The sequence below is a fragment of the Chlorocebus sabaeus genome, chromosome 6 (genome assembly GCF_047675955.1).
Source record: "Chlorocebus sabaeus isolate Y175 chromosome 6, mChlSab1.0.hap1, whole genome shotgun sequence".
Lineage (NCBI taxonomy): Eukaryota > Metazoa > Chordata > Mammalia > Primates > Cercopithecidae > Chlorocebus > Chlorocebus sabaeus.
In genome coordinates this window covers 53327127-53336884 of record NC_132909.1, presented here as the reverse complement: position 1 = coordinate 53336884, position 9758 = coordinate 53327127, and the positions used below count along the sequence as shown (strand labels likewise).

At 42.8% G+C, this 9758-nt stretch overlaps 1 pseudogene; it reads left to right on the top strand.

Annotated features, from left to right (window-relative positions):
- The first annotated feature begins 2122 nt into the window (after positions 1–2122).
- Positions 2123–9492, top strand: LOC119621863 (putative gustatory receptor clone PTE01; annotated as a pseudogene).
- Positions 9493–9758: the final 266 nt, after the last annotated feature.

The following is a 9758-nucleotide window of genomic DNA, read 5'->3' as shown; positions in this document are numbered from 1 at the left end:
TTCAACATTAGCTCATCTAAGTCATTTGCTGACTGGACCGGAATATATTTATTAACTCCACATCCTCTTAATTCATCATTTTTTATGATGTTCAGCTTGAGGAACTCTAGGATTAAACAGATAATGTATTTACCCGATAAGAAATTAGTAAATGTAGATATCATTGTCATCATCTGTCCTTAGATGGATACATTTCAAGTGAATTATTTGAACTGTTGTGCTTTATCCTGGATGGCTGATGGACTGCATCTTTCTTATGTTTACACAAGGGCAGAGAATGGATATCATCATATACTCACAACCTTGCACAGTGAGGACAGCTCTTCATATAACAATGAAGTAGTTGTTCACTGACATATGAGAGTGAAGGCAATCTGACATCTGCACATGCCGTATTTTCTTTGCTCACTGAAGCCCTGTTCTTCTTATGCAGAGAACTCCTTGGAAACAAAATATATGGTTTGTTAGTGTTTGATCAGAACCATTGAATGGGATCTAGATTTTTTTAACAGCATTTAGAGATAAAGAATCACATAAGAAAGGAAAGATTTTGAAAGATTCTACAAATAATGAAGATTAATACATGACAGACGTTTTTCAGTTGCACATTAAAAAAAACTCAGAAAATAGTATTCTCCTGTTTCCATTAAGGGGACTCATATGAGGGGAAATTGGGAAAAGCTGAAAGAAAATGATTCCTTCCACTGCACAAACATAACTTTTTTGTTGCTGTTTTTGTTGAGATGGAGTCTCTGTCACCTAGGCTGGAGTGCACTGGCGCAGTCTTGGCTCACTGCAACCTCTGCCTCCCAGGTTCAAGCGATTCTCCTGCCTCAGCCTCCTGAGTAGCTGGGACTACAGGTGTGTGCCACCGCGACTGGCTAATTCTTGTAGTTTTAGTAGAGACTGGGTGTCACCATATTGGCCAGACTGGTCTCGAACTCCTGACCTCGTGATCTGCCCGTCTTGGCCTTCCAAAGTGCTGGGATTACAGGCATGAGCCACCGCTCCCAGCCAACTCTTTGGTTTTTATGCAAAAGTATATACCTTGAAGACATTATCATCAGTGAAGTAAATAAATCACAGAAGGATAAACACAACCGGGCTCAGTGGTTCACACTTGTAATCCCAGCACTTTGGGAGGCCGAGGCAGGCAGATCATTCGAGGTCAGGAGTTTGAGACAAGCCTGGCCAACATGGCGAAAGCTCATCTCTACTAAAAATACAAAAAATAGTCAGGTGTGGTAGCGCGTGCCTGTAATCCCAGCTGCTCGGGAGACAGATAGGAGAATCGCTTGAACCCGGGAGGTGGAGGTTGCAGTGAGCCGAGATCGTGCCACTGCACTCCAGCCTGAATGACAGAATGAGACTGTCTCAAAAAAAAAAAAAGAGATAAACACAGTATGATTCCACTGATATCAAGTATCTAGAGTAGTTAAACTCATAGAGTTGGAAAATGCAATGGTGGCCCCAAGGGGTGGGTGCGAGAGAGGAGCGGAGAGTTTAATGGGCACAGTTTCCATTTTGAAAGATAAAAATATTCTGGAGCTGATGGTGGTGATGGTTGCTAAATAGTGCAAATGCACTTAATGTCGTTAAACTGTAAACTTAAAAATAGTGGAAATTGTAAATGTTTATATTGACCTTTCTATATGAAATAATATATATTTATACTTTTTAATATTTATACATGGTATATTTTACCATAATAGATGAAAATTAAAGCAGTTGGATCTTTAAAAAGAAAAAAAAGCGAATAATACAAGCTTTCTCCTGGTTAGCGGAAGAGCCCAAAAGCTTCTATGGACACTCATTTTTTTCTACTTCATCCTGCATTAATATGAGGCAGTCCCTAGAGATTGGGGAACTTGAATGAATTTGGCTAATGAGGAGCTCTGTGCATTGAGCCCCCACGGCCATAGCATAGTAAATACTCAGCCTGTAAATACTCAGCCTGTGCCTCCAGCCCTGCAGTGTGAGCTTCCAGTCCAGTGGGCTCCACACCTGTGGTCTGCATCAGGAGGCTCATGTCTGACCCTGTCTTCCTGCCAGTCCTGAGGACAGAGCCTGAGCCTCCATCGTGCACCACGCAGGGAGGACAGCGGACCTGCTCTCCGTGGTCATGGCTCACCAGAGGGGAAGCGCAGCTCAGTGAGTGCTGAGGGACGGTCAGGAGCCTTGTTTCCTCCTCCTCAAGACAAACAGGACAGTGAGGTGGCAGATGGGAGGACACCAATGTGCAAAATAATCAGCTCAGACGACTGGAGTTTATGTTCTGGGTTGTGGTGGGGTCTCCGAAATCTCATTCAGTTTTACTTTCTTCCTACGCTGGTTCTACTTGCTATAAACATCTCATTGAAGCTAGGAAAAAAATAGGTCTCTAAGGCATTCCATAAACACTGTAAAAGGATTATGAAGGTGATGAGGAAGAGGACAGTCACCATGACATCATGAACTTTTCCTGAGGGCTTCCTGAATGCCAGGTTCTCAGTTCTGTGTTCTATGTGGTTTGTTTCATTTTAGCTGCATAGCCTTCTGCAATCTATAAGTGCACACGTTATTTTGCACGAGGAAAGGAGCTATGCATTTTTATATAACTTGTAGTATTTCATGAAGTAGAGAGGAGTAAAGCCTTGTTTGAATCAGGCCATCTAAATCCTTGCATGTGGCATTTGGCCAGGCCTCTTCCTGCATCCAACCTGCCCTCTCAAATCCCTGTCACTCTGGACCCATGCCCCTGCTCACTGTGCCCTTCTCTTTGGGGGGCGTTCCTGGTAGACCACAGCTAGACCAGTGGGTGCTACGTTCACTGTGTCAAGTGTAGAAAGGGCAGCTGAGATCACATCAAAGATCCCAGAAAGAACTGGCACAGGATCACTCAGGGCACATATGTCCCTTGCGCCTGTTCCTGGCTTTCCTTGCAGCAATCCGCCTTCTCAAAAGAGAAATAAAATCAGGGTTTTGGCCTCATTCCTACTCAGGAAGCTGGAAACAGTTTGAAAACACACCTCCGATGTGCCTGTGGTTAAGACCTCTGACCTCTGCTTACACCTTTCTGATAGCTGGGAAACATAAAAAAGGTTCATGTCTGAGACTCAGAGACTGATCATTTATTAGGTTGGTGGCAAAGTGACAGCAAAAACCACAATTCCTTTTGCATCAACCTACAATTTTTTTTTTTTTTTTTTTTTTTTTTTTTTTTTTGAGACGGAGTCTTGCTTTGTCACCCAGGCTGGAGTGCAGTGCCGCACGACCTCCACTCACTGCAAGCTCCGCTTCCCGGGTTCACACCATTCTCCTGCCTCAGCCTCCCGTGTAGCTGGGACTACAGGCGCCCGCGCCATGCCCGGCTCATTTTTTTAAATGTATTTTTAGTAGAGACGGGGTTTCACCGTGTTAGCCAGGATGGTCTCGATCTCCTGACCTCGTGATCCGCTCGTCTCGGCCTCCCAAAGTGCTGGGATTACAGGCGTGAGCCACTGCGCCCGGTCTATATATTTTTTTTTTTAAACCCTGTTCATTCCACTTACCTGTGTGGCAGGGGGCAAGATGTTAGTGTTTCTGAGACTCAACATTGCCACCTGGGTTGATTTTTAGTTGACACAGATACATTCAGTATTGATTAATCAGATCATGGGGGCTTCTGTGGGGTCTATATGTGATGGATGCATAAAGGCAACGTGTATTCTAGAAATTGTTAATATTTTAAGATTAATCTTTGTATCATACAACCGAAATATTTTGTGACTTGAAGTTACTGTGTCTTTACTTCCCACAGGATATTTTATTTTTGTCCTTATATAAATAAGTAGTGATTGTTGTGACAGGAACAACTGAGTCACTTTCATTTCTAATTCCCTAGAGTCTCTATCCTGCTTGACACACAGGAGGCATCAAAAATAAAAATGTCTTTTAAGAGAAATGCGGGCCGGGCGTGGTGGCTCACACCTGTAATCCCAGCAATTTGGGAGGCTGAGGCAGGTGGATCACTTGAGGTCAGGAGTTTGAGACTAGCCTGGCCAATATGGTGAAACTCCATCTCTACTAAAAATACAAAAGTAACCGGACATGGTGGCAGGCACCTGTAATCCCAGCTATTCAGGAGACCAAGGCAGGGGAATCACTTGAACCTGGGAGGCAGAGGTTGCAGTGAACTGAGATCGCCCCACTGTATTCCAGCCTTGAAAATGGAGCAAGGCTCTGTCTCAAAAAAAAAAAAAAAAAAAAAAAAAAAAAAAAAAAAGTGAGAAATGCATATCAAAACTACAAGGAGATACCATCTCACCCCATTTAGAATGGCTTTTATCAAAAAGGCAATAGCAAATGCAGGGATGTGGAGAAAGGGGAACAATTGTACACTGTTGGTGGGAGTGCAAGTTAGTACAAACACTATGGAGAACAAGTTCGAGTTACCTCAAAATACTACAAATGGAGCTACCATAAGATACAGCAATTCCGGGCCGGGCATGGTGGCTCATGCCTGTAATCCCAGCACTTTGGGAGGCCGAGGCGAGTGGATCACGAGGTCAGGAGATCGAGACCAGCCTGGCTAACATGGTGAAACCCCATCGCTACTAAAAATACAAAAAATTAGCCAGGCATGGTAAGGGGCGCCTGTAGTACCAGCTACTCAGGAGGCTGAGGCAGAAGAATTGCTTGAACCCAGGAGGCGGAGCTTGCAGTGAGCTGAGATTGCACCACTGCACTCCAGCCTGGACGACAGCAAGATTCTGTCTCAAAAAAAAGATACAGCAATTCTATTGCTAAGTATATCCCCCCCAATAAGGAAATGAGCATATTGAAGAGATACCTGCACTCCCATGTTTAATACAGCACTAGTCACAGTAGCTATGATTTGGAAGCAGCTAAGCATTCACCATCCATTCAACAGATGAATGGATAAAGAAATTGTGTACATATGCACAATAGAGTATTATGCAGCCATAAAAAAGGAAGAGATCCTGTTTGCAACAACTTGGGTGGAACTGGAGGCCATCAATTTAAATGAAATGGGCCAGGCACAGAAAGATAAACTTCACACGTTCTCACTTATTTGTGGGATCTAAAAATTAAAACAATGGAAATCATGCAGATAGAGAGTAGAAGGATGATCACCAGAGGCTGGGAAGGGGAGTGGGGGTGGGGGCGAAAGTGGGGATGGTTAAGCAACATAAAAGTATAGAGACAATGAGATCCAATATTAGGTGACTAATGAACAATAATTTATTGAACATTGAAAAGTTAACAGTAACTGGATTGTTTGGTACAAGGAAAGGATAAATGCGTGAAGTAGAGGATACCTCATTTACCCTGGTGTGATTATTGTGCCTTGTATGCCTGTGTCAAAATAGCTCATGTCCTTCATAGATATATATACCTACTATGTACCTATATTTTTAAAAAAGAAAATGATGTATATTATATATATAAACGTGGATAGAACTCTGCAGAAATGCTGAATGAAAAAGCAAGTTACAGAGCACTACCTGCTCTATACTTTCATTGACATAAAATTTAAGAAAGGAAGGCAAAATTAAATGATTCATTACTTAAGGATACATATATGAGTAGAGTGTAAAGAAGAGATTAACTCAAATTTCACATTGGAGGTTACCTGTGCAATAGGATTGGGGTGCCTGGAACCATAAAGGATGCACGGCTTCAAAGATTGTGTTTTTTTTTCTTGTTTGTTTTGGTTTTCTTTGTTTGTTTTTTGAGACTGAGTCTTGCTGTGTCGCCCAGGCTGAAGTGCAGTGGTGCAATCTTGGCTCACTGCAACCCCCACCTCCTGAGTTCAAATGATTCTCATGCCTCATCCTCCCGAGTAGCTGAGATTACAGGTGTGTGCCACCATGCCCAGTTAATCTTTGTTTTTTAGTAGAGGTGGGATTTCACCATGTTGGCCAGGCTGGTCTCGAACTCCTGACCTCAAGTGATGAGCCTACCTCGGTCTCCCAAAATGCTGGGATTACAGGCATGAGCCACCAAGCCTGGCTTAAATATTGGTTTTTGTTTTTTTGGGTTCTTTGAGATGGAGTCTTGCTCTGTCATCCAGGCTGGAGTTCAGAGGCGCAATCTTGGCTCACCGCAGCCTCCACCTCCCGATTCTCTTGCCTCAGCCTCCCAGGTAGCTGGGATTACAGGCAGGCACTACTGCACCAGGCTAGTTTTTATACTAGAGACGGGGTATCACCATGTTTGTCAGGCTGGACTCAAACTCCTGACCTCAAGTGATCCTGCCACCTCGGCCTCCCAAAGTGCTTGGATTACAGGCATGAGCCACTGCGCCCGGCCCAAAGATTGGTTTTATTCCATTTGTTAAATTGTGGGATCGGTACTTGGGTATTTCATTATCGTTTATTTTAAAAGTACATACATGTTATGTACATTCCCTTGATTTCTTAGAGCGTTTCACAAAAAATTATATACACAGAATAAAATAAAGCCAAAAATCTCTGTAAATACTGAACAGATTCTTCCTTGGTTCACCAAAAAAAAAAAAAAAAAATGGCTCTGATCAGTGAGGCTTCAACGCACGTGATTTCCTGTCCGTTTGTTCATCCCTTTCAGGAACATGCCATGGCATGGAAACAGACAACCTAAAATAGCACTGTTTTGTCTGTGTCATGAACACATGGGCCGTAGAATTCCATGTATTATGTTGGTGTAAAAGTAATTGCGGTTTTCACTTTTTTTTTTTTTTTGCAAAAACCGCAATTACTTTTGCACCAACTGAATAATGGCCTCTACGAACATTCAGTTATTCAAAAGCCATGACACAGATTTTTGTTAAATATTGAAAAAAAAGAGAAAGACGGAAAGAAGAGGGGAAGGTAAACATTATTGCTTAGATATAAACACATTTTAGACTTTCACGTATTTCTAGCCTCACAGAAAGTAATGCAAAAGTGTTGTTAAAATTTCATTCATGCCTGTAATCCCAGCACTTTGGGAGGCCGAGGCGGGCAGATCACGAGGTCAGGAGTTCGAGATCAGCCTGACCAACATGAAACCCTGTCTCTACTAAAATCACAAAAATTAGCTGGGCATGGTGGCATGTGCCTGTAATCCGAACTACTCAGGAGGCTGAGGCAGGAGAATCTCTTGAACCTGGGAGGCGGAGGTTGCAGTGAGCCAAGATTATGCCACTGCACTCCAGCCTGGGTGACAGAACAAGACTCCATCTCAAGAAAAAAAAAATGTATTAATGCTCAAACATCCACAGGTGCCTTGCTCACTACAGACAACTTGTAGTCACTGATGGCTTTGATTATGCACATCTAACTAAACCTTACTTGTCAAAACTCTGAGTCCACCTAAGCAAGGACAGGAGTTGAATATTAAATGAATTTCAAAAGAAAACCCACATATTTGAGGGAGCCTTTACTTCCATAGGAAAGCGAAGTCAGAAAACATGAGGACAATGAATACTAGAACAGAAAAGGCATGTGAAAATGTTGTCTGCTTATGAACTGTCAACTTTGATTTACCTTTGAAATAACGTGGTCCTAGGTATTACAGAATATTTCTAAATATTGTAAATCAAAGGAATTTGTAGCATTGAACTGGGATGAAATAAGGTATATTTGAATGTCTCTTGGTTTATTTTAATTACAAAGATATTTCTTTACTTTTTGTGTGTGTGTTTAAGACAAAGTCTCACTCATCCAGGCTGGAGTGCAATGGTGGGAACTTGGCTCACTGTAACCTGCACCTCTGGGCTCAAGCGATCCTCCTACCTCAGCCTCCCAAGTAGTTGAGATCACATGTGCATGCCGCCATGCCTGGCTAAGTTTTGTATTTTTAGTAGAGACAGGGTTTTGCCATGTTGGCCAGGCTGGTCTCAAACTCTTGAGCCTAAGTGATCCACCCGCCTTGGCTTCCCAAAGTGCTGGGATGACAGGCATGAGCCACAGTGCCTGGTCAATATTTCTTAATTTTATATTTTTACTGAAAAGAGTATGCTGCATTTTAACGTGATCATGAATTTTCTCAAATGTTCTTGCTCTTCTCACTTTGTTCAGTTGAGTGTCTCTAAGGTAAGGGCCTACAGAATCAGGTGACTAACACACCAATCAATCCTAAAAGGATTTGTAGAAAATTAGGTTTTATGGACACAAAGATGGGAAAAAACAGACAGTGGGGACTGCTTGATGGGGGAGGGTGGAGGTGCATGGGGTGGAAAGCTATCTATCCAGTACTAAGCCCACTACCTTGGTGTTGGGATCATCGCTGCACCAAGCCTTTACCGACACACTATTTACTCATGTAACAAACCTACATATGTATTCCGTGAGTCTAAAAAAAAGAAAAAGAAAATTAGGGTTTTCAAAACTGAGAAATATGGCTGAGGGTGTATGATCCTCAAATGTGAAAACATTAATTGTAAATTTCTTGTATCCAAAATACAGACCCAGTGCTGGGTGCTGATTTTGTTCTTTCCTTCCTTCCAATTCTCTTCTTCTCAATTGTGTCCAAGATACACAGAGCCAGAGAATCTAACCAGGTGTCTTAGAATTCCTGCTCCTGGGACTCCCAGATGATCTAGAATTGTAGACTGTCCTCGCTGGGCTGTTCCTGTCCATGTACCTGGTCACGGTGCTGGGGAACCTGCTCATCCTGGCCGTCGGCTCTGACTCCCACCTCCACACCCCCATGTACTTCTTCCTCTCCAACCTGTCTTTGGCTGACATCGGTTTTGCCTCCACTACAGTCCCCAAGATGCTGATGAACATCCAGGCTCACAGCAGACTCATCTCTTATGTGGGCTGCCTGATTCAGATGTCTTTTTCGATCCTTTTCGCATGTATGGAAAGTCTGCTCCTGGCTGTGATGGCCTATGACCGGTTTGTGGCCAACTGTCACCCCCTACACTACCCAGTCATCATGAACCCACGCCTTTGTGGCTTTTTAGTTTTGGTGTCTTGTCTTCTTAGCCTGTTGGATTCCCAGCTACACAATTTGATTGTGTTACAACTCACCTGCTTCAACGATGTGGAAATCTCTAATTTTTTCTGTGACCCTTCTCAACTTCTCAACCTAGCCTGCTCTGACACCTCCATTAATAACATGGTCGTATATTTTATTGGTGCCATATTTGGTTTTCTTCCTCTCTCAGGGATCCTTTTCTCTTACTATAAAATTGTTTCCTCCATTCCAAGAGTTCTCTCTGCAGGTGGGAAGTGTAAAGCCTTCTCCACCTGCAGCTCTCACCTTTCAGTTGTTTGCTTATTTTATGGAACAGCCCTTGGAGGGTACCTCAGTTCAGCTGTGTCTCTCTCCGCCAGGAAGGGTGCAGCGGCCTCAGTGACGGTACATGGTGATCACCCCCATGCTGAAACAGGGACATTCAAAGTGCCCTGTGGAGGCTGCAAGGAAGAATAATGTAGTCTCCTTATCTGTTCCATCTTTTTTGTAGTATTGGTTGGAAAAGGCAGAGCTTTGATACAAAATATCAAAACCTTTAAATCCTTCCCACTTCGTTACATTGTATTTGTTGCTTGATAGGTTCAATTCCTCTCCATGTTTCATATGTGAACGTGGGCGGCAAGCCACCCAGGTGCCCAGGCAAGAGACCGAGGGCAGGAGCTGTTCCAGTATAATAAAAAATATAAAATAAGAATAGTTGTACTAGATAGAAATCATAGATATAATTATATATGAATATCGTTAATCATTAGTTTGTAGCAATTACTCTTTACTCCAATATTATAATAATCCTTGCTCTGCAGTCATAACCTAGGAAAAACCAGGTCATA